At 50.8% G+C, this 25679-nt stretch overlaps 1 pseudogene; it reads right to left on the reverse strand.

The window, feature by feature from the left end:
• Positions 1-3106: 3106 nt before the first annotated feature.
• Positions 3107-25679, reverse strand: part of LOC144251632 (tRNA (32-2'-O)-methyltransferase regulator THADA-like) — a 60917-nt pseudogene continuing 38344 nt past the window's right edge.

Below are 25679 nucleotides of genomic sequence, written 5' to 3' on the forward strand. Positions count from 1 at the left end.
AGAGAGCAAGACCCCTGGCCAGTAAATGGGCCATCCAGGGGCCTGGCATCTTGGACCATGTGTCGCCACCCATGCAGTGCGGGTGCCAGGTGGCTTCCTCCTGGTGGAACATTCCACCAGCTCTCCAAGGGCATGACGTTAGGCAAGGTTTGGATTCTTCTCAGGATGCTGGTGTAGTTATCCATGTGCCGATGGTCAGAGGTGAGGTGGGCCCCAGAGATGGCTATAAACAGGCACCTGGACCACTTAGAACCTTCTGAGTGTCTCCTTTGGCTCCCATCATGCCTACATCAAGAACAAATGATTAGCCATCACTGAAAATTCAGGAGTTTTCTACATAAAATTCCAGATTTATAACTTCGAAAAAAATCTCTGTCAATCTAGTAATCCTGGGCTCACACTTACAAGGCCACAGGCAGCTGGAGTGGAGTGGCAGCTGTCCCCTGAGCCAGGGCACATACTCTCGGCTTCTCCATGGCCTTCACCTGCCTGAGTTTGCTCTGCCTGGGGTGAATGGGGAGATCAACACCCATAGAGAAAGGAGCGCCCTCACTGGATATTACCCCAGGGTGAGGGACAACATTCCCCCTTCACCTTCCTCCCCAGAGCTTGGCCAGAGGCTCCAAGGCCCCTCTGCCACCACCGTCCCCCTCTTCTCTGGAGGCCTGTTAGAGTCTGTAAACAAGTCTGGATGGCGCCTGGCAAAATGCCAGAGGGAGTGGTTTGTGAAGTAATGCCAGCAAGCCATTAAGTGTGGAGATTTCTTATTGGTTGACTGCTGTATCTAGTTTATGATAATTAAGATAAGCTGTGTGGAATGTATATATACCCCTCCTGTCCTACAATAAACGGCTCCCACTCGTGCTGTATCAATCTACACAAGTTGTTCGTCACCCCCTGCCCCCCCCCTTAGTTTGCTGCAGCCGGACTGCGGCAGAGGCCTGGCTGCCCTCCTGCCCCAGCCCAGGCCCAGGCCCCCTTTGGGTGGGAGCAGAGGTGCTGTGGGGCCTCCACAGCCTGGCCTCAGCACCCACAGCTTGGAACATGAATGTCATGAAGTGCAGGGGCCACCGCCGCCAGGCCTGGGGCACCTGACCACTGAGCTGGGGCTTCCTTCTGCAAACAGCCCTGACTGGCCCAAGCTGGGCGGCCCTGTGTCTGTGAGCCCAAGGGGCACTGCGGCCACCCATCTTGGCCACCCAAGCCTCTCTTGCTGCCTCTGACTTCCTGGGCCCCTTCTTTCCTGTGACCACCCCAGTCCTGTTTCTCTCTCTTCCTTCTGCTGTTCCTCCTCTCTCTCTCAGCCAGGCTTGCTTTCTGCCTCTTTCTGTCTTGGTTTGGTTGTTCTCTCTTGCATGGGCCCTTGCTCTTCTTCAGGGTCCTGCCTGCTTGCTGGGTCTGTCTGCTGCAGCGCCATCTTGCTGACCCACAGGGGTGCCTGCCCGGCGTCTGTCTCTTGCTCTCCATCTCTGAGCTGCACCATTTCTCCCCAGCTCTGCTGTCCCTCAGCTCTCCTGCACTGTGGGTCTCTTAGGCGCCAGTATCTCCCTCACTCCAGCTCTCTGGGCCTCCCTCAGTCTGTGTTTTTGAGGCCACCACAAGGAGGGCTTCTGGGAGGTTGGCTGTGCTGGATCAGCATGGCCCCAGCATCAGGATAGGAGGAATCCTGCTGACAGAGATTTTCTCTGGGGCTGAGGAGGGGCAGTGTGAGCCAGCAGCCAGGGGCCCCAAGGAGAGGGCAGTGTCCTTTCCATGCCTGTGTCCCTTGCCCCAGCCAGCTCAGGGCATGTCCCCAGCTGAAGAAAAGGAACAGCCTCCAAGGGGCTGCTCCCTCCCATTGCTTCCTCACCATTGATGCCCCCCAAAATAGACACAATGCACACACTGCCACCAGCACCCCCAGTCCAGCACCAACGGGATGGAAATCAGGGGTGTGCTGCTCCTGGCCTTGCCTGCCTTGGCCTCGATGGCAGGGGCTCTGGGGAAAGGAAACCACCCAGGGGCCCCTGAAGCAGACCATGGGCTACGAAGAACTCATGGCAGCTGACCCTCCTCTCCCAGATGACACCCTGCTCCTCACAACTCTTCTACATTTAAAGGCTCTGCTCCTGAGGAGGAAAAGTGTGTGACTTCCCCTCTCACGTATCTCTGAGGCCTGATCCTACTGAGGGTCAGCAGGTGCCTAGGCCAAACTGAAATCCTTCCTGCTGAGGTTCAGGTGAACAGGGTGTATGTGTGTGTGTGTGTGTGTGTGTGTGTGTGTGTGTGTGTGTGATGGGGGTGAGTCCATGTGCCTAGACAGAGTGGAAAAGCAATGGTCAGTGTGTGCCTGTGTGGCAGGGACCCAGGGAACTCAGAGGAAAGACGATGGGTCCTGTGGCAGAGGGACAGAAGGGACAAGGCCTAGAATGGCAAGAACACCTGTGGACACAGATGCAGAGAGAGGAAGAGGATGGAGAAGAAGGTTCCAAATGATATAAGGCCAGGAAGTTTCCCTGAAGAAGAATCAGGAAGATTTGTTGGGGGGAGTCTTCTACACCCCAAAACACTGTAGGAGTTATGTGGGGTGGGAGAGAGTCTTCAGAGACACACAATGGAACCTACTGTTTGCATGACGAGTGTGTCCCAGTTTGCCAGAGACTGTCCAGATTGGAGAACTGAAACCCCTCAGGCCCCAGTGACCTAGGACAAGTTAGTGGCCCAACTCCCTGCCCCCCCTGCCCAACAGGCCTTATGCACCCGCAGACAGCTCGTGTCCACCTCCAACAGCCCTGGGCCAAGGATCACAGTAGGCAGGCCCCATTTGACAGAAGAGACCATGTGAAGACCTGGCTCTAATGTCATGTGGAGAGTGGCCAGTGTGAAGTCAAGGTCTGTTGTCTGTCTGCCTTGGACTTTTTAATCCTAGTCGCTGAGACCTTCAGGGACAGACTTAGGAACCTCACTCCTCCTCCCACACATCCCCACCTCAGCAGTTTCCAAGTCCTGCCATGAGGCACTGTCATCTGGAGCCACTGCCCAAGTTCCCCTGGGCTGGGGCTGGGAATGGGGGTGGGCTGGGAGAAGGGGGGCCTTGGTCCCCTTCAGCCTGAGGCTTGCCAGGACTTCACTGGGGATGGCCACCTGTTGATTTTTTGGCTTCTCCCCCAGATGGAGGCAGGACCCGCTGCTGGGGAGGGGGTGAGTGTAGGAGGCGGGAAACTGGAGGGAGTGCTGAGGGGGGTGTCTCCAGAGTCTGGCTGGGTTCCTGGGCTCCAGGTGGTAGGTCTGGGGAGGGCTGGCCAACCTCTGAGAGCAGGCTGGGTGCTGGCCCCTGGAGTCCCACACTGTTGGTCAGTGCCTCTGGTGTGCTGGGGGGTGAGGAAGCAGCGACAGAGCAAACAAGCAGAGCCTGTGAGGACAGGAAGCAATCACAGAGCACCTGGCCTAGGCTGCTGTGGGGGGCAGGCTGAGGCCAACCTAGGCCACCAGCTAGGGGTGGCCTTGAACAAGGCCAGCAGAGCACAGGGAGTAGGCTCTAAGCTGTTGAGATTCTGGGGAGGCCATAGCAATTGTCTTCTGCCGGGGGATGAATCCCTTCCACTTAGAAGCAACTCCAAGTCAGGAACTACCTTGGTGAACTTGGGATACTGGTTTCCTGTCAGGAGGTCTTGGTCCTAGGTCTAGCCATGGCATTCATGAGCTTTGGGGAGTATCTGTTCTGCACTCTGAGTCTTAGTTTGGCCAACTGTATAATGAGGTGATTGGAATAAACAATCTTGAACAGTTCTTCCAGAGATCATAGTCCATAATACAATAATGTTCCTGAGAGCTAAGGACTTTTTTTGGCTATGGAAGATTTCTTGAGTGTCAGTTGGATGTATTCTCTGGCTTCATTAGCAGCATCAAGAGAAGGAATTATTTATCTATTTATTTACTTATGTATTTATTGGCTGTGGAGGCTTAATCCAGGGATGCTCCACCACTAAGCTACATTCTCATCCCTTTTTATTTTCTTATTTTGAGATAGGGTCTCACTCCAGGGCCTTGATAAATTGATGAGACTGGCCTCAAACTTGTGATCCTCCTGTCTCAGCCTCCTGAGATGCTGGGATTATAGGCATGTGACTCTACCTGCCTATAGGTTTAAGACACATGTTCTCTCCTTAAAGAATAATGTTATCTTAAAAAATACTATATATTAGTCAAGGCACAGTGGTGCATACCTGAAAACCCAGCTACTCAGAAGACTGAGGCAGAAGGATAACAAGTTCAAGACTGGCCTGGGCAAGGCAGTGAGACTGTGGTGGTACAGTGCTTGTCTAGCATGTATAAGTCCCTTGGTTCCATCCACAGAATGGAAAAAAAGTCAATAGCTACACAGTAACTATTTACATGGGCTAGAAGTTTCACTGAAGTGGTCTCATTGAGGAATTTTCTCCCAAATCCTATAAAATGGGTATAATTATTATTGCTATTCTAGAGACAAAAAAAACCAAAACTGTCACTAAGGGGTGTTGAGTGACTTGCCTAGGTGTGCTGGTTGAGGAAGAATAAACCACAATTGTACCTACCTCAACCAGACTCCAAAGGCAGCACTGTGAATCATGACTCCAAATGGCTTCTCTGGCCAATGAGGAGCCAGTAAACGTCCACATTCGCTATGGTGGACTTTCCCACTCAATAGCTTTGTTCAGCTTTACAATAGGCCTGTGCACCTGCCAAGATGATCCCCACTTTCCAGATACGGACAATGAGGAGCATCGAGTGAAAAGCACAGCTGCCCTCTCCCTGTGTCTCCTGTGCATCGCGGTACTGCTATATTTCCTCCACCCCACCTTGCCCACGTGGCTCACATAGAAAGCCAGTAGCACTCCTAAAGTACCTGGGAAGTGCTTTGTCTTGTCACCTACCCCCTAGGCTACAGGTGGCCCAGAGCATTTCATGCTTCACTCTGGACTGAGGGTCCACAGTCTTCCCTTTTCTTCCTACCCCAGGGGTTTATTGAGCACCTACTATATTCTAGGCATTGTGGTGGTGTTCTGTGAGTTATTCCCTTAAGTTCCACAGCCACTCTGTGATGTCATTCAGAACTTCATTTTGTGGATGAGAGACCTGAGGCTCAGGAGCTTCTGTGGATCCCCTAAGTCTTCTGGCCTCCTTCTCTCCCAGGCCATAGGGCAGGAGCTAAAGGGCCCTTGGGGCCTGTTCTTATAACTCTGTCCCCTTCAAAGGACTCATTCCAGGAAGTGACCTGCCACAGTCAGATCTTCCTTTCAGCTCCTGGAAGTGAGTCCAGGGTGAGCGGTCTCACAGTGACCTCTGTCCCCGTCTGTATCACATGGAACTCCCTTTCCCCACTTGCCTGGAGCTGGGCTCAGGTCTCCGGTGGAGGGCCGTTTGGGACACTGATCTTCAAGTGCTCATGGCCTCATCTCATAGGTACTTTTCTGAGCTCTTTGACCCAAATTCCCTGATTTCCTATTCTGTATAATGCAGCGAAGCAGATGCTGTTATTATCATCATGGCCATTTTGCAGATGAGGAAGTTGAGAGGTAGCCAGGTTCTCTGGATTGCCAGAGGCCACACAGCCAGCAAGTGGTAGAAGCAGAATTCACACATGTGAGGGAGCCTGCTGCACACAGGCCCTGTTCCTAGTGCAGTCACATTTGTGCTAATAATAGGGAAAGGTCCCTAAGTGTCATCCTCAAGGAGTGTGCCCTTGACTGGAGGCAAGAGGAAATAATTGAGGGGCTTAGCCTAGGAGGGACATGATCTACTTTGCTTGTGACATCAATCCATCTGGCTACAGGGAGCAGGGGCATTGGAGGGACCAATGAGAAGCAGGGAAGCTGGTGGGAAGACGGGGGCCACTGCAGTCTCTGGGAGGAAGCCTGGTTCAAGGCAGTGACAGTGTCGGTGGACATACAGGGCAGAGGTGGAGACATTGTGGCCATGAAGCAAGGTCCCCGGTGTTCCTCACACTGCCCTAGAGGAAAAGAGCATCCACCCTCAAGAACAGGGACTCTCTGCTCAATTATGTGCCTAGAGGGACATGCTTTTCCAGTTGGCACTAGGCACCTTGTGAGCCAGCTCGGGGCTTTGACTGGACAGCAGACTGAGACAGAGGACAGTCGCCTAGGAGGGCATAGGGAAGGGAGGATCCCAAAGTGGACCTCCTCCCTCCTGCAAGGCACCAGGGATGTGACAATGTCCCCATGTGACAATAGGGGACATGCAATAGACCTAAAGGTGTGGGGAAAGAGAAGTCTAGAAGGTTAGACAAGAAACTCTTCCCAGTGCCTATGGCTGGGTATTGGTAGAGGGGATGCAGAGAAGTGGATTTTGGCCTTATGCCCTGAGGCGTTCTGTGGATGTCCTTACAAAGAATGTGTCTCATTGAAAGAAAAATAGAAACGTTTTGAAAAGGAATGAACCCCTCTCTTTGGTGGGGAGTGTGGATCTCAGTTAAGATTTCAGACAGCACTTGGTAAATTGAGGGGCTGGGATAATGGATGAGTGACATTTCCAACCCCTCTAGTGAAAAAGGCCAAGGCCATGTCCTCAGGCTAACTATCCCCCAGCTCAGCACCCTAATTGACCTGAACCCTGGGAGGTGACCAAACTCAGCTTCCCTGAGCTCCTCAATTCACCCTCATCCCTTCAGCCTCCTGGAGCCAAGCAGAGTGTGTACAAAAGTAATCTTGAGGTGTAGGCCTTTGCTGAGGCCCTGGGAATCAGTGACAAGTTGAATGGTATAATAAGATAATTAAAGCTATCCCATATGTATGTGATACTAGGGCAGAGGAAGAGTTTTGACCAGGAAATAACATGGGGCACCTTGACCTCTGACCCCCAGACTCCTTCAAGAAACTAAGGCCAGTTGCTCCCTGTGCCTGCCTCAGTTTCCCCATCTATACAATAAGGAGGCCGGATGACATGGTCTCTTTAGGCTGTGCCAGCACTAATGCTCCAGGAGTCTCTGATTAAAATTGTCCCCTGTATATTAATCTTTTTGTCAAGTTTTAATTACTGGCTGATGGAGTCAGAGCAGGCACCAGCTGCCCCTCCCCTGCCTCCCAGCAGGGGACACCCACAGGATGCTTGACCTGATTATCACCGCTATGTGGCCTTTATCCCCATACACCCACCTCTCCACCTCAGATCTCTCCTCAAAGCTCAATGATTTTTTCTACTATGCTATACCACCTAGGGTTTGAGGGATTGTGTGTGTGTGTGTGTGTGTGCGTGTGTGCACTTGGTTTATGGAAAAAGGTCTAACCTTCATCTCAACTAAAGCTACTAACTAGTTCTATGATCTTTTTTTGTAACTTAACCTCCCTGAGCTTTGTTTTCCTCTCCCATCAAATGGAAAGAGCATTTGGCCTCAAATAAATAAAATAAAATAAAAGGCTTACATAATACGCTCATTAACTATCCCACAGAAGAAGTCCTCCATAAGGGTGTTTCAATAGTGGGTTTATTCAGAATCCAGGAGGCCAGTTCCCTCCATCCTTCTGTTCTTGACTTCTGTCCTGAAGCCTGTCTCCTCATAGTCATAAGGTGGCTAATCAGCTCCCAGGATGGCACTCTCATTCAATAAGACCCCAAGACAGGAAGAAGTCATGGCTTTGCTTTGGGTCACTTTTTCAGAACAAAGTGACCTTGAACAGTACATTTCAGCAGCTTTCTGTTAATGCCTCTCACTGTACAGAATTGTCACATGCCAAACTGAAGCCAACCACATGGCAAAGAAGTTACAATTATCGAGGCTGACTGAGGTCAGTACTCTCAATCCTGGCTACCCATTAGAATTTCCTGGTGTGCTTTAAAAAAATACCAGTGCTCAGACTGCTCTCCTGGACCAATTTAATCTCTGGAAGTAAGGCCCAATTACTACTATTTTAAAAAACCTTTGCAAGTGAGTCAAATATGCTGAGACTAATCAAGATCAAGCCCCCATAGTGCAGCATCTCACATGCTGGCTGCTCAGAAGTGGATGAACAGACTGGGATCTGAAAGGGAAGAGGAAGTGGTGATGGATGGTTAGCTAGTCAATATCCACACAGCCCCTGCTCCCATGTTATCACCAGAAGTACAGTTGAAATTCATGGAAATATGTATCCTCCAGAGGTATTTCTTCCCAGGACTTGCCCTGCCTTTGGACTGGAAGACTCTGGCTACCTTAAGCAGTTATTTCTAAATCTGGCCACATGTCAGATTCTCCTGATGTGCTTGTTAAAAGTAATGATCCCTGGGCTAGGGTGTGGTTTAGTGGTAGAGCACTTGCCTGGCATGCGTGAGGCTTAGGGTTCCATTCCCAGAACTCCCAATGAAACAACAAAAATATTAGTCTTTCTGGGCCTACCTATCATAGAGCCCAAACACACACACACACACACACACACACACACACACGCACACACACACGCTACACGCTAATTGTTCAAGTGGGTCTCAGTCAGCCTATCCATAGTGATGTTTTGAACTCACTGCTTCACAAATGTCCCTCATGGCCTTGAAATGGGCCTGGAACTCCATCATCAGGTGTGCTTTCCTAAGTCACCATTTCTATTACCAACTCCCCTGCCCCCAATTAACTCACCACATTCTTGATTTTTAAGGAAACATAGTTGGAAAGATGCTGTGTCTCTCTTGCCTTTAGTTCTTTTTCCTAAAATGAGGGTAATAATGGTTGCCTCATTTGTAATTGCAAAGGGCCCATGAAACAGTGGAAAGTAGTTTGTCACCAGAACATGCAAAGGGCAGGTGAGAAAATACCTGTGTACTGGGAGATTGGAGGTCCATACTCCAGTTTTGTCCCCAGGTCACCTGGGGTCAGACCTGTCTGTTCTCCCAACCCCTAATCCCCTATGGAAATTTCACTGACTCATGAAGGGCTTGGTATGTGGGTGGAGTCTTCTGTTTTGTGGCATTCTTAGTGACAAGAAGCCCCTCTTCTGCAGAAATCTCTTGGCACTTTAGCAAGTCACCTTGCCCTGATGGGTAGGACAGAAGTCATCTTGGTTTCACAAGCAAGGACAGAGGGAAAAGGCTGGACCGGGGAGTTCTTCTCAGGGGAGAAAGGCTGGGGTGGTGGTGGGGTCCAGGATGAGGACATTTCCAATGACCCACGTCCCAGGCCTCGGGATTTCTGCTAAGAGTCTGTGGGACCCTTAGCTTCATCCACTGGCATTCCTAACATCCCTGCTCCAGAGGAAGATTTTTTCCTCCTTGTCTCCATGTGATCTATGGAACACCTACTATGTGCCAAGTTTCTGAGGGGTTCACCAGGTCTATGGATCCTAACCATAGCCCCCAGGCTCTGCAGCCTCCCTCAAGTCCCCGGATCTCCCATTTTCCCACTTCTCTTTGCTACACATCTGGCTCTGGGTCAAATGTGGATCTCCTTTCAGCCTGAGAGCATCAATCTGTAGAGCCAGAGCTGGTTCAACAAGGAGCTCATCCATCAGCTGAGTCCAGGCAGGGGCTGGGAAAGACCACAGGGTGTCAGACCACCCAGGATGCCAAATGAAGAGAGGAGCTTCTGGATCTCTGGGCCACGAGGTTGGTTCTGGCCCAAACATCCAAGGAGTGGGAGGATCCAAGATGGAGCATGAGGACTCCTGAGTCTAGTTACCAATAACGCCTTGTGTGACCTCAAACATTCCCTGCATCTCTCTGGGCCTCAGTTTCCTCATCTGTAGCATGAATAAGTTGAATTCAAATGCCAGAGTCATGGAATCTCAGGGTTGAAAGTACCTTTCGAGGTCATCTAGCTGCAGCCTCCACCCAGGGGTCAGTTGAACTCTGCTGGCACACCTCTATTGATGGGAGGCTCCTTCCTTCCACTGGCATTCTGGGATCAGTCATTCCAAGTGGTCTTCCTGTGGCTTCCACCAACAGGTCCAAACTAGCTCTGTCTCCTGTGGCTACACATGGCCTGTGCCCTGTGACAGCCCTTCAGAAGGCTCAATCCCAAGTTGACTCTATTTCAAGCCAAATGGTCCCTTCTGCCCAGAATGTTCTCACAGAGCCTGCTCCGTGGTCCCTCACTGCTTGAGGCCTGCCACTGGACAAATCTCCCAGGTATGGTCTTGGCAAGGACTCAGAGGGCCAGAACATCACCTTGCTCCTTCCAGACACAATAGGTCTTACAGCTTGTCACCTTTTAGTTTCTAGTTGTAGTTGGACACAATACCTTTATTTTTATTTATTTACTTTTATGTGGTGCTGAGGATTGGACCCAGCACCTCGCACGTGCTAGGCAAGTGCTCTACCGCTGAGCCACAACCCCAACCCCAGCTTGTCACCTTTTGGGGGGGTCTCTTTGGGGTTCTCTTCTAGCTTAATAGTTCCACAGAGAATGGTTTTCTGATTTCTGTCTGTTATCCCAGTGCCTGGTTTAGGTATTTGTTCAGACCTGTATTTGGAACATAAGTATCCCCTGGTTCAAATCCTGGTACAACAACAACAAAAAGACACCTATGAGAGCTGGAGACCTGTGGGTGCATGTGTGAGCACACGTGTACGTGTGCATATGCTTGCCCCCAGAGGCAACCTGAACTGCACGTGTGTACTGGGCCATGGAAGGCCCCAGACTACCCAGATACATCCAGGCAGCTCCAATGCCTGCATTCCTGCTATATTTGTCACACAGTGAGGACCTGGAATAGGGGCCTGGTAAAACTGGTGCTCATCAGTTCCCAAGTCCTGAAGAGGCTGGTATCTATCTATGCAGCCTTGGGACCCAGAGTGTCCTTTGCAATTCTATCTGCAACTTGCCCATGTTGTTTATGTCTTGAAGAGGTGGCTGTGTCCCACCTGTTGGCAGGGGTGACATGGAGATGTGTCTGAAGCTATAGGGAATGACTGTGCCCCGTCAGTCGGCAGGTGTGTTCCTGGCTGGGAAGAGGAGGTAGGATGGAGGTGGAGCCCTGTCACTTGATAGGGGTATTCCCAGCTGTCTCTATTGTGGGTGCGGGAAGCTGCCCTGGCAGGCGACGGGGGGATCCTGTCCATGCCTGCTGTGATGTGGCTCATTGATGTGTGTCTGTGTATGTGTGTCCTTGTTCCACTCAGCTGTCATCAGCCCCAGTCACCACAAGGGAAGTCAGCCTTGCCAGAACTCAAGGTCATAAGAAGGACACTTCAATTATTCCAATGTCATCTGCCTGGGTCCCAGTGGAGAGGACAGACACAGGCTTCAGGGCTGGCTGTAGAGAGTGTGTTCCAGAGAAGAATAGGGCAGATGGAGGGGAGAAGAGGGAGGGCCATCTTGAGCAGAGGGAGCCAACAGAGGCTGTCCAGACACACCGTCACAGATGGGGCCTTCTTAGAGCCAAGTGACACAGTGCAAGTGTGGGTCTAGGAGTCAGAGAGTCCTGGTTCTGGCCTGCTTCTGCTGCTTCCTGGCAACTTGGCGCTTTTCTCATCTGTGAAATGGGGTGACTGGGCAAAGGTGTGGCTGGGGTACATGCCAGGAAATCCAAAGCTCCCCTGCCTGTCCCTTCCTCTGTGGCTCTCTGAGAGAGGCAGATGGTGGCTGGCCATTGCCTTTTGGGGACCTCTACCATGCTTGTCTGCATTCTAGTCCAGAGTTTTGATTCTCCTGGCTCGGTCCCCTTGACTGGGAAGCCTCATTGACATAGAATGAAGGAAGGGACCAGAGTCTCTGTGAGTGACCCCTTGGTCATTTGGCTCACACTTGGGGATCACTGTCATTCCTCACATGTAAGATCTTTCTAGAAACCCAGCCAAGAAAGGCTCTTTCTTCTTCCATCCCTTCCCCAGAGGGGAGAATTAGTGTTGGAACCAATGAGGAAAATGAGGCTGTGTTCAGTGACTTCTCTCAGGTCACACAGCTGTGGGACAGACACAGGATTCCAATCCACCAGGCCACACCCATTGTCCCTGGCCGCGACAGTGACTACTCAGGATTCCCAAAACACTCCCAGTGTTTTCCTGCTACTGTGTTTTTTCCTCACTCCAATTCTTTGGCCTGGAATATTCATTCACCCAGTGCTGCCCTGACCCCCGCCCCCCACTTCTACCTTTCTCACCTCCTGGGCCTGTGCAAATCCTCCTTATTCTTCAGAGCTGCAACACCTCTTCTGATTCCTGGAATCTGGGGGGCTTTCTGGGCTCCCAGAGAGCTTTGCTCCTCTCTTGTGGCACTAGATGCCATGCCCACAGAACAAGATGAATCTTGAAGATCACTGAGTCAAACTGTCTCTGTGCTCGGAGAAGAAACCCAGGAGAGCCAGTGAAAAGATGGGGCTCATGTACACACTTGCTCTTCTCCCCAGCCCTCTGACCACTGTTTCAGTCTCTCACCTGTTGAAGGTCCTCAGGCCTCTAGGACCCCTCCCTCCTCTGCCTCCCTTCCCCCACCTCCACTTCTCTCACCTCCTCAGCTCTCCTTTCCTTTTCCTACCCCTTCCTTTCTTCTTTCTCTCCTTATTGGAAGTTCATCTATGATCAAGGCCTTAAGGAAAGTATTTCAAGGGTTGGGGGTACTAGGGATGAAACCCAGAGTTTCTGTACATCTGAGCTATATCTCCAGTTCTTTTTATTATTTATTTATTTATTTATTTTTATTTGGGGATGGGGCCTCTCTAAATTGCTGAGGCTGGCCTCAAACTTGTGATCCTCCTGCCTAAGCCTCCTGAGTGGCTAATGAGATTTTGAAGCACACCAGCATTTGGCCTCCAGCCAAGATAAATTAGAACAGAGCTTCTGGGCCTAGGGCCCAGGCAATGGCATTTTTATAAGCTCTCCAGGTGATTCGAATGTGAAGCCAGGATTGAGAATCTCCTCTTTGGGGAAACTTTATAAGGATCGACCCTGAAGGTATGTTCAAGTCACCTACCTTTTGCCTTAAATGTCTGTCCCCCTATCAAGCTTTGGGGTTTGCTGATCATTTTGGCAAGTCTGGCTGCTGAGTGCATGGGGTACTTCCCATCCTTGAGAGGCCAGCTGTGCCCCCCTCTTCCCTCCCTTGCTTCCTCCTGCCCCTCTTTGAAGGAGGAGGTGTGCTGATGCAGAAGAGACGAGGGGGCTGAGGGCACAGCTGGGATTCCAACCACCTCCAACCACAAAAATCCATGACAAGCCATCTCTTCCCCCCTCCCCACAAGCTAGACTGTACAGAAGCACCCCACTTCCTGAAAGCAGCCCAGAGTCCCCAAATTGATACAGGGAAAGGGGCTCTGCGTGTGGATATTAAGAAGAGAAGGGAACCCCCAACTGTCCCTTGTTTGGGGGATGTGCAGGAAGCTCTCTGTGTCCCTTGAATCTGATCAGCCCCTAAGTCCACACAGCCTCCCTGGCCAAGGAAAGGAAGGCATGGGGGGCCGTGAGGGAAGGTGGGTTTCTTCACCGTGGGACAATGTCACCCTTCCATCTAAAACAGGACTTCCTTCGAGCAGATCCAGATGAACTGGTTCCCCTTCCTCTTGCCAAGATGGAACTGGGTGTCTATCATGGAGAGCAGGCTTTCTCTTCCAGGAACATTCCTCCAGCAGCCTCCTTTCCTTACCTTGGCTAGGCAAATCCAAAAAAGTTCCATTTGATGCTGCTGGGTCAACAAGTGTGAAGAGCAAGGAAGGCCTGAGAAAGGAGGGTCACCCTTTGATAGGACTCATGGACAAGGAAGATCTTTCAAAGCCAAGGGCTGCTGGGATTGGAGACTGGATAAACCCCAGTTCATCCAGGGTCTGCTCAGAGCCTGCAAGGAAATGCACAGGCCAGGCCTGATCTGGGCTTCAGGAAGATTCCTGGGGCCTCAATAGGCAAGCTCTTGCCAGAGGGATGGAGCAGGGGCAACAGAAGGTGACAGGCAGATTCACATCTTTATCCTGAAAGCTGCTGGGAGGTATGGACGTGTAGGTGCTCCTTGACTTACAATGGACAGGGCTCAATAAATGCACTGTAAGTGGAAAAGAATCCTAAGTCAAATATGCACTCACTGTCCCTCCAGAACATTGTGGCTTAGCAACACAGCACACTGTAGAGGATCAGTTGTTTCCTCTCATGATCGTGTGACTGAGGGGAGGCTTCTGCTCTCTGGCCCTGCCCAGCATCATGAAGGGTACTGAATTGCATACCACCATCCCAGAAAAATATCACAATTTGAAGTGCAGTTTCTACCAAATATGTATCAGGCTTGCACCATCATAAAGCCAAAAAAGGCATTAGTTGAATCATCATAAGTTGGGAACTATCTGAACCTGAAGGACAGTACGTAAGTGAGATGACAAATTGGAGATATATGTCTGGGTGTGGTGGTGCCCATCTGTAATCTCAGTGACCTGGGAAGCTGATGTAGGTGGATTGCAAGTTTAAACCCAGCCTCAGCAACTTAGTGAGACCTGGTCTCTAAATATAAAAAATAAAAAGGGGTCAGGGATGTGGTCCAATCCCTGGTCCCATATTATCTATCTATCTATCTATATCTATCTAATCTATCTATATATCTATATCTATCTATATATATCTATGTATATCTATCTATCTATCTATCTATCTATACATTATTTTTGCCTTCATGGTTTTCTTGGTTGGAGGTTGGCTTGGGGCATGAAGGGTTGAAGACCCGAAGATGAAGGACTATCTGAAGACTAGCAGAAAGATCTCAGTTCATAAGGTTGGTGAGACAGCCATGAAAGAACTAGATTTTTTTTTTTTTTTTGTAGCAGAGATTGTACCCAGGGGTTTTTAACCACTGAACCACATCCCCAACCCTTATTTTTTTTATTATTATTTTTAAATTTTGAGACACAGTCTCGCTAAGTTGATGAAGTTGCCTTGAACTTTAGATCCTCCTGCCTCAGCCTCCTGAGCCACTGTACCTGGCTTAATGAAGCAGTTTGAATGTCAAGGTGAGAAGACTGGGCAATCTTTTGGATATTTATGGCACAGTTTCACTTGCTCACTTAAGATGTTCTAATGGCCCCCAGCATTCTTAGGATGCAGGCTAAATTCCCTCCAATAGCCAGTAAGGCCTAGGTGCTCAGGTGCCTAGTGATTTCTGCACGCTCATCTCCTACCAGGTAAGACCCTATCCCCCAATTTATAGCTTTGCCTCTCTATATCCAGAGCATGATGTGATCAAGTTTCTCAATTGCTGAACGTTCTCTTTTACTTCTGGCCTTTGTACATACTCTCAGCTCTGTGAGGACTTCACTGATCCACATACAGGATTTGATTAATGGCTTCCTTCCTTCCCTTCCTCTTTCCTTTTTGGTAATGGGAATTCAACTCAGGGATACTCTACCACTAAGCTACATCCCAAGTCCTTTGTATTTTGAGACAATTAGAGTCTCACTAAGTTGCTGAGGTTGGTCTCAAACTTGCAATCCTCCTGATTCAGCCTCCTGAGTCACTAAGATTACATACATGAACCATTGTGCCTGGCCCGATACTCCTCTTCTGGGTTCCCTCAGCCCCTGGGATTACACCCATCTCAACTTCTTGTCAACTGATCAGTGATTTTTCTGCTTACTTATTGGATGAGACTATAAACTGAAGTGGGTGCAGGGACTGTGACTTGCTCACAGCTGTCCCCCATCTCCTCAGGCAGTACCTGGTACCACCTGTTCATATATGTTGAAGGGACAAAGTTAGGTGAGGAATATCAAATATGATGTCCAGCTGATGGGTGGTGACATTATTCCTGGAGTTCAAGGATGAATTGTGTTTTAGGAGTGGGGCTGTGGGGGAGGGGAAAGAAGAGCTTTGCTTAGAACCAATTGAGCTGGAGGTGTCTGAGGGTCACCCTGGAGGACACGTGAAGGAGGCTGTCCACTCTGTGGGCCAGGAGCTCAAAAGGAGCACTTTGGACTGGAATGGTCTGCCGAGAGGTGAGAGCTAAAACTGGGGGAATGAATTTGAAACCTGATGTTGTTGATTCCTAAGTCAACATCCAGCCAAGAACCAGTGTATTTTGAAACACTGGTGGCCAAGGACGTGACAGGAAGAGATGGAGGGAGGCAGTGGGAGGTGGCGCCCTCACCCTGTGGGGTTCAGCGGGATCCCTCCTCTGGAACTGCCCCAGCTGTCACACATCTCTGCGGGGAGAGAGGGCCTGGCTGGGGAGTTGGCTTGGGAAGGAAGGCTGGAGAGAGTAGAGATCCTGCTGGCCTCTCACTGTAGTCCCCACCCCTCCAGGTGCTCCCAGTTCTCCCTGGAGCCTTCCCCTGGCTGCAGCCCATGGAACCTGGTTGGCGGTGTGTTCCCCCATCTCCAGGGGCTCATGACACCCCTTTCCCTCCTGTCTCTTCCCTGCCCTAGGCCAGCCTCGGTAACTCAATGTGTCTTCTCTCTCCTCAGCCGGGCCAGGAACCATGCCAAGCGCTGTGCTTCCTGGCCTGGGGGTGACTCAGGCTTCCCTCCCCAGATCCCCGCCCTCAGCCCCAGAGTCATGCCATATGCTGAGTAACAGAGGAACTGAGGGCAGTGCAGACTCATGAGCCGGAGGGCCACGGAGGCAGGCCCAGGCCCTGACTCCTGATGCCAGCCAGGTGGCATCCAGTGAGGGGGACAAGGAGCAGGGTCAGAGCTAGAGGTACTGCGGACAAACTGTCAAGACTGGGGACTGCTCAGAGGCCTGGCAGGCTAACATCAGCACAACATGACCATGCCTCACCAACCAAGGAGTCCATAAGTACGTAATATGTTGCAAGGTCAAGCTCATTTTGCAGCAGGCCAAGTCTTCTCATGTTCAGACTCTGAGTTCTCCACTGCAGATGAAGGAGACATTTGAGATCCATGGGCCTAACATTAAGTCCTGGTGCCACCTCTCCCTTGCTGGACAACTTGGAGCAAGGAAGTCACTTTGCTTGTGGAAACCTCAGTTTGCTCATCTGTACAATGGGGACAAGAATAATCCCTTCCTCCCAGGGTTGTTGGGAAGATGAGATGAAGAAGCACATGGGGAGTCTTTGGGAACAGTCAGGGGCTGTCATAGGAGGGTGTTATATTTACCTACATAGCTTGGATGGAGAAGAAACAGGTGGCTTTTTGCTTCTCTGTCATCTGAGGGCCCATTCCCCAGTTTCTTCCACTTGATACAGTGGGATTTCTTGAATCCTTGGCCCATGGAGGGTCAGGACTCAGAACACTGGGTTCTTGTGTGGGTGGAGGATCTTCTGCAAGCAGCTGGACTCTTTGGAGCCCCAGAGAGGTGTACAAGGAGGGGCAGAGAAAGGATGATCTTTCTCTTCCACTTCCCCTCACAACTGCTCTCCCTCCTTGTGGCTGACATGATCAAAGCAGAGGTTCGCACAGAGATGAGGCCCACCGGTCCAGCAAAGCTCTTCCCAGACGTGGCATGGGGAGGGTGTTGAAGAACAAATGTGGTCACGTGGAGGGCTGGTGCATGTGTGATGGAGAACAGGGCTGGGTGGGCAGGTGCTGGAGTGAGTTCCTTGGTTGCTGATGGTTTGCTCTTTTCTCTCAGTTGCTGGGAGGCCTTGGTCTTCACACCCCCCTTGTGCTCCCTGCAGAGCTGTGCCCACGGCCCCCACTCAGGCCCAGTAGGAAAGAACAGCAGGCCACCTACCTGGCTGGCCACAGAGTGCATTAGCAGGCCACCCACCTGTGCACCTGGCAACACTCCGCCTCCCGAGTGCCCCCTTGCCTCTTGGTGGCATGTACACCCAAGGGGCCCCTCGATTCCTGGGCCGACAATTGGAGAAGTCTTCTGCTGCCCCTGATGGCACAAGTGTCTGATGTGTCCCACAGCCTGGGTTTTGCCCGCCCCTTGTGTGCATAAAAAGTGGCCTGTGCTAGGGGACAGGGGTGTTGTCCTCCTGGCCCAGGACAGGGACTCCTGTGTGGCAGGAGGGCTGTGCCCTGGCCTGGGCTGGCTGGAGAAGAAAGGATCAGCTCTGCAGCTCTAAGGCCTCCTGCAAGGTAAGATGGGAACAGAAATAGTCGCTTTGTTTTAGAGAAGAGGAAGAAAGATACTGTCTCTCCTGGGTTCACTCCAGTATCCCAGGAGCTTGTCTGCCAACTCGACCAGTAAATGTGCCTTCCAAACCATGCCCAGACCAGCCCACCCTATGCCCCACTTCCCATCCTTGGTGGAGATCTTGGGGGAGATGCCTCTGACTATTGTTTCCAGAGACGGCTCACTCGGGTCAGGCCTAGGACAGGCTAGGGTCCTCAGCCCCCACACCCTATAGGGAGGCACAGGCTGTCCCAGACAAACAGTCCTTCCAGCCTTTGTTCTTGGCTGGGCAGGAAGCCACAAGGACACCAGGGCTGGGTGAAAGGCAAGCATTGGGTAGACAGTTTCCCTTTTGATTTCCCTTGGGAAGGGTTTTCAATGAGAGGAGACCGAGGTAAGGAGCAGATACTTGGCTCAGGATCATGGCAGAGTTAGAATGGCACCATAACATAGAAGGGGGCCTAGAGTTGATTTAGTTACTCTCTTGAATTTTAGGGAATGGGTTTGTCTTGATCAGGGTTGTGTCCTCAAAAATGAGATCCATGCCTGGCACAAAGTATGTGTTCAATAAATATTCATTGGGTATATAACTCTCTCTGCGTTCCAAACTGATTTTCCACTCACATCACCAAAAGCTGACAATTCTCCTGGTGCTCTGGACTGGGAGTTCTGTTATATCCCTCCCTCCCTCCCTCCCTCCCTCTGCCCTTCCTTCCTTCCTTCTTCCCCTCCTTCCCTCCCTCTTTTCTTTTTTCTTTTCTGTTTCTTGCTCTTTCTTTCTTTCAGCACTGGGGATTGAGCCCAGGGGTGCTCTTCCACTGAGCCACATCCCCAGCACTCTTTATTTTTTATTTTGAGACAGGGCCTCAAAAAAAGTGGCTGAGGCTTTCTCCAACTTGCAATCCTGTAAGCTTACCCATCATCCATGGCTGGTAACTGCTGCAGTCTAGCTGGGTGTAATAACTGAGCTGCCACAAAGCCTTATAGATTCAAACAGCAACTCTTTATTCCCCAACTCTCACCGGCACTGCACACACCACACAGGAACACACTCCCTACACTTGGCTCTGTCCAATCTCCCTGAAATTGGGGGGGGACGGGGACAGGGACGGGGACTCACAGGAACTCCATGGGCCAAGGCCTCAAGAAATCCCACTGTATCAAGTGGAAGAAACTGGGGAATGGGCCCTCAGATGACAGAGAAGCAAAAAGCCACCTGTTTGCGCCTGAGGCAGCAAGAGCCACCCTATTGCCCACAGTAAAGGTCAAATATACAATACAATCAATCCAGCATCACAGAAATTATGTACAGCTTAACTCAAATCATCATCTCAATTGTTCGCTGGCGTCACCTTTCAAACATTCCCTCTGGCAAATGCCAGGAGTCATTCTGACTGGGCCTTGGCTCTCAACAACTGACCAGGGATTCTCCCATGCTTGGAGTCTTTGGGCTTTGAGTTCTTCCGAAATTAGTACTTAGGAGGAACTGGCTTAGCTCCCTAGGCAAGGACGGCCCACTCCAAGCCCAGGAACAGCTCCTCCATCTCTGGGCCAAAGGCTCTCCCCAGCCAGCAGGCACAGAACAGCTTTGTTGCCCCATTTAGGCCTTTAAACAGCCCGGTCTGCTTTCCTCTCCTTGGGCCCAGGGCCTTGCTTGGCTGGACTGCATTGAACAACTCCCTGGTGATTGATGTTTCTGTTCCCCCCTCAGAACTCTGTGGTCTGCTTATTGGCCTTGCCCTTGTCCTTGTAATGGACTGGTCTGAAGCCATTTCCATTTCCTTTGGTGTGTTCTCCTGTCCCATAGCAACTATGACATGATTATGTTGTTCTCCCTTATCCTTAATCCTCTCAAACTACCTAGTTATCTTTAATTTCCTGTCCATTTCCCATACCAGGGAGTTAAGTGGAGCTCAGTAAGGCCCGCAGTGATGGAGTAGCATGGGAAAGCTCAGAGATGCTCACCCTGGGTCCCTGGACCCAGAGAGGTAGCTTGGGCCCTGGAGCCTGTGGAGGCTGGCAGGATATACCACCCCCAGGCTGGACCCTCTCTGCTCCAAACCAGAAATCATGAGCAGACAGCAGCGCTGGGTTTCTGGGGCCTTCCTCCCACTTGGGCAGTCTAGGTTCTTTTGAACTAGTAGGATCAATAACCTCCAAAGTTTCCACCTCCCCTAGCCACCTATATCAAATAATGCACTCTCAGATACCTGTCCCAGTGTCCCTAAGTCTCATGGACCCAGCAGTCATAGCCCATGACAAATTCTACCTAGACTGTGGTGTGTGTGTGTGTGTGTGTGTGTGTGTGTGCACGCATGCATATATGTGCAGTCTTGCACACGTCCCCATGACCACAGACTTCCTTTGGCATAGAGTCTGGCATATGCTAGACACTCAGGATGTGGCATTTCCTGCCTCTCTTTGGTGACCATCATGCCTAAGGTTCAGCAGAACTAGTCAGATCAGCACACAGTAGACATTTATTAAATGACTAGATTGATGAAGTGTATTCTTCCTAAAAGTGTCCTCTGTGCATTTCTACATGTGCACGTGTGTGCGTGTGTGTGAAATGGCTGCACCTTGGGCATGGAGTGTGTGTAGAGTATGTGTTATATGTGGGCAACAGTGTGCATGACATGCTGCTCTGTTTGTCCCCAGGGGGTTGGGTGCAGGCAGGAAAGCACAGTCATTCAGAATCTGGGGCGCATACTCAGAAGTCAGAGTGACCCAGACGTGAGTCCCCGCTCTGCACTTTCTCATGGTATCACCTTGGTCCATCAATCTATGGAAGTCCTAGCTTCGCTTCCTGTCAAAATGGGAAACACATTTGAAATACCAAACTCACAGGGATGTAGGGAGCTTAAATGCTCCAGTGTAGATCAAACTCCTACTATGTGAATGACACATGCTGAGTGCCCTATAGGGGATAGTGGCTGATTGTGAGGATGATCATTAGAATGTGGAGCAGCTTGCCTGTCAGGGGCACGTGGCGGTGCCCGAGTGGAAATGCAAGCGTGTGCATGTGCTTGCTGTTGTGGAATGTTGTATGATGACGAGTCTAGAAGGATTGGGTAGCCCCTGGAGATGCCCCTTGGGAAGGGAAACTCAAAAAGCAGGGGCCCAGGTTGCTCCAGATACAGGGTGATCTGGGAGCTTCTGAGGCTTGGCAAGAAGTGTCTGATGACCTTTTCTTTTGAATACTGTGACTTAATCCCAGAGACACTTCACCACTGAGCTACGCCCCCAGTACATTTTAGTTTTAAGACAGGGTCTCACTGAGTGGCTGAAGCTGTCCCCAAACTTGCCATCTTCCTGCCTCAGCCTTTCTGAGGTGGTGGGATTCCAAGTGTGTGCCACTGCATCCAGCAGCATCTGGTGACTCACTGACCGTCTTCCCCCTGAGCAGCAGAAGGAACGGGGTGGAGTGGGCAGAGGACTGTTGAGCTGGAGACTCAAGAAGCAGCCTCTGGAACGGCATCCTGAGTTTCCCCCGAGGACCTCCGTGGATCTCCCCTGAGCACTTCAAACCTTGGCTTATCCTGGAGAGGGAAGGAGAGCCAGAGAGGGCTGGCAGGCAGGCTGCAGCACAGGCTGGTGAAGGTAGAGAGTTTGCAGGGCTGCAAAAGGCTGAAGAGCAATAAGGAGCAGCAGGGAGAAAAGGATGGGGAGGAGATGGAAGGGAAGAGGAAGGCCCCCTCCCCCTCCCCCTGCACCTGCTGCTGTCCCCTACAGGCTTCCCTTATAGCCCCACAAGGCCACGAGGCCAATCTTAAGGGCCACCTCCAATGCCTGGGCTGCAGCTGAGAACATGGAAGGGAACCAGAACTGCAGGGTGACTGAGGGGTGCCAGAATATGTGGGAGACACGATCCTTAATCCAGAAAAGAATCTGAGAGCCAGACACCCTAGCTCTAGCCCCAGTTCTCCAGGACATTGTCCCTCTGTCGGGCCCTCTCTGGAGGATTCCATGTCTCAGGGCAGCATCATCCAGCCTGACTATGGGCCTTTGTCACTTCTGAGGCTCTGCTGAGGGTCATCTGGATGGAAGGCCACTGCCCTCACTGTTTGCAGTCCTGTCCCACTTCCACGCACTCTCCAGGATAGACCTGCACTCCGGCAAGGGATGCCTTCTTTGGCCATAGTTGATGTGGACATCAGAGGCCTCCATTCTCCCCCACTCTGGGTCTTGACCCTCACTGTCTTTATTTTCTGTCTTAGAACCTATCAATTTTCTCTAGGCCTTTGAATGCAGGGGCCAAAATGATCTATCTCATTAATGATAAAAAATAGTGATGATTTTTGTCATTCTCAGGAATGACGGTGATTACCACCGGTAAACACGCTGAAAGTGTCAATGGTGGTGATGAAAGTGTCAGTTAACAATGGCATTGATGGTGGCGGTGGTGACAAAGGTCATGGTTAGGATAACAATAGAGTCAATGATGGATATGATGAGAGTGGTGGTGAGTGTGCTGGTGGTAATGGTGTTAATAGACTTGGTAATGTTGACAGAGGTAGTGATGATAGTGGAGGTGATGGTGGAGGTGATTTGGTGGAGATGATGTTGGTGGAGGTGATAAAGGTAGAAGGGATGATGGTGCTGGAGGTGATTACGGTGATGTTAGAGGTAGAAATGGCAGCAAGGGAAAAGAGGAGGGTGAAAACGATGATTGAGATAGTAACAACTGTGGTGATGACAGACGTGGGGATAAGAGTGCAGATGTGGTGATGGTGTCAATGAAGGTGGTGTGATGGTGGCTGTAGTGCTTGTTGTCGTAGCAGTGCTGATGATGTTGACTGACGCCCATGTCTGGGACATTGAGTGCAGTGAATAAGACAGTGTCAGGATAGTGGAACTGGAGGTGAGAATGGTTGTGATAGCAATACAAATGGTGTTGAGGAGAGAGATGGTAGTGGCAGTGGTGATGACAAGCAGAGCAATTACAGAGGGCAATGATGGTGATGATCTGGTAACCGAGGATCTAAGAAGTCCACTTCCTACACCTCTCATCATCCCTCTTCCTCTTCCTCCAGTGATTTTTGTCATACCCTCCATCTTACTTTGACTTTACTTTCCATGTTTCACAATCGCTGTGGAATTAGAAAATGGGGCCAATAAATAAAGATACTGTGCAGCTGTTGGTTTTCAAAAGAGAAGCTGGGTTCCCCTGGTCTCATTTGTTATTGGGGGTGCCTGAATTTAGGAAGTGGTGTCCCTCATTTACACTAAAGTGAAACGGAGAAGAATTGGCCTCAGAGACTCAAGTTGGGGGTTATGAAGAGCATCATGATGGTGGGGCAGGCCAACCTGGAAGGTGATGTCAGTAGGGCTATGGAATGTCTTGCCTTTGAGATGGCTCAGAACAAGAGAAGGCCCCCACTGGTGCCAAGGAAGGATTATGAATGGCTTTCAGAGTCTGAATATTTACCTTGCCAGGTGGGGACAGGAAGTAGATTTGTCTACTAAAACCTTGGGATGTGGGCTGGGGTGGTGGCTCAGTGGTAGAGTGCTTGCCTTGCACACGTGAGGCCCTGGGTTTGATTCTCAGCACCACATAAAAAATAAATAAATATTCTGTCCATCTACAACTAAAAAATATTTTAAAAAACTTGGTATCCATCTCCAAGGATACCAGGAAGGAGATGAGAAGAGGAGGTCAGGGAAGCCACAGGCAACATAGCCTCGTGGTTTGGAGAAATGCTGGAGTTCTTGTACAGATTTCTTGTGGTTCTGAGTGGGAGGCAACCTGGGATATGGGCCTCTGTGGCGCTGCCTCTGGCCCTGCATCTGCCAAGAGGCCGCCCTCCTGGGACATTGCTTCCATCCCCCTGGCAGGCTGCGCTCAGAAGGAAGGGAAGAGGAAGGAAAGAGGGAGGGGACCCTGCTGACAATTGGGAGGAATCTGATTTCTCCCACAAACTCTCGGAGCTCTTGCCTCCCCTGCAGTTCCCCTTTCTAGGCCCTCACCTCAGTTCTGAAGGCCACTCACTAGAGCCTTTGCAGGGACAAACTTTCTGTACCAAGTGGAAGGGTACCTACGCAGCTGGTCACATGGCCAGTGTAGGGGACACAGAATCCTGCCTCAAAACATGGGTTTTATATAAGCAGGGCCAAGTCCTAATTCCAATACTTACTCGCTGTATGACTTTAGGCCTAGAAATGTCACTCTCTAAACCTCAGTTTCTCTTTAAAATGAGAGACTGTCTTACTGAGTTTATCAGGATTAAATGAGATAATATACACAAGGTACCTAATACACTACTTGGCCCCTGGTAGACAGATGTTCGAGAAGCATTTGTCTTCGTTCCCATATTCCTATCCCTTTCAGAAGAGAGCAGATATGCCTGAATCCCTACCAGGTACCTTCCCAGGAAGGGATGCTAACTATGACACTCTTCCCCCTGAGTCCGGAAAAGTCCCATTCTAAGATTAAGGGTCCCAGGCATCCTGGTAACCCAGATGCTGGATTTGGTGGGTGGACTTGCTGGTGGTGTGACCTTGGTAATTGCTTTGCTTCTCTGGGCCTCCATTTCCTCATCTGACCATAAGGTTAATGCTCCCTGCTCTGCCAGCCTCCCAGGGTTATTGTTGGACTTGAATGAGATCATGCTTTGGGAACTGGAAAATGCTGGATATCTGTGGGTGAGAGGGAGAGAGAGAGAGAGGGAGGAAGGTGAGGCTTAGTCCTTGGAGACTGTGTCAACACCCAGCTCTGGGGATTTCCCCTTGGAGATAACATTGTCAAAGTATTTGGTGGTTCAGGGGTGGCTGGGGACATAGATTTAAAGCTCAGTTCTGAGACCATCTGTGTTCTGCTTGTGAGGAGTGGGACAGGAGGGTTCATTTATGTCCCTTGGCCTGTGTCACATGTATGTATGTCAATTATGCGGTTTGAGTCAACTGCCTGGAGACATCTTGAACCAGGTGATGACCCAAAAGGCCAAAAGCCTCCCTCCTTCTTGTCCTCCCACCTTTTGGTCCTACTGAGACCTATACTTGATTTGACCAGGCTGATCCTTCCCCGCCATCACAGGGCACTGTGGATCCCGTCCTTCTGGATGACCCAGAGTCAGAGGAGTGTTTTGTCTGAGTTGGGAGTTTGGAAGAGCTGCATATCTTTCTGGCACCCTCTGCCTGCAGGATGCACAAAGGCCCTGCATCTGAGGCCTGGCTGCTGTCACCATTAGTCTCCTTCCTCACACCTGTCCTCACTGATGGTCCACTCTTCCTTCACACGGTCATGGCCAAGTGCTTCACACCGTCAGTTCTTATCAGTGGATCTTCTTTTTCCTGACTAATGTCTCATTCTTCACTGCAGTGTCTGGGCAACAAGGGTGTCCTGTGCCTACAATGTGCCCCCTTTGTAGGAGAGCACTGTGGCGGGGACATGTCCCATAGCTGCAGTGTGATGCGAGTGTACTTGGAAACTTGGGTGTCCCAGTGCTAGTGTGTGGTGGGGATGTGCTGGGTGTCACCACTTCGCCTCTGAGTGTGTTTCTTTGTCTGCTGTCCCAGCCTCTCCCTGAAGGTCTCATTTGAAAACGTTGTCTTGGGCCACCTCACAGCCCTGGCTCACCCTGTCTCACCTCCCAATCCCTGTCACTGTCATCCTCCTCTGGTGAGAGCCTCGAGGAGCCTGAAGCTTCTCCTTCCACCCTGTCCCTCTGTCCACCCACCTTCCCGCCACAGCACCCCTCTCACCTCAGGACTCAGCTTCTGTCTCGGCCCCTGCTGGCGAGGCTTTCAG

Source organism: Urocitellus parryii, unplaced genomic scaffold (assembly GCF_045843805.1).
Source record: "Urocitellus parryii isolate mUroPar1 unplaced genomic scaffold, mUroPar1.hap1 Scaffold_135, whole genome shotgun sequence".
NCBI classification, from domain to species: domain Eukaryota; kingdom Metazoa; phylum Chordata; class Mammalia; order Rodentia; family Sciuridae; genus Urocitellus; species Urocitellus parryii.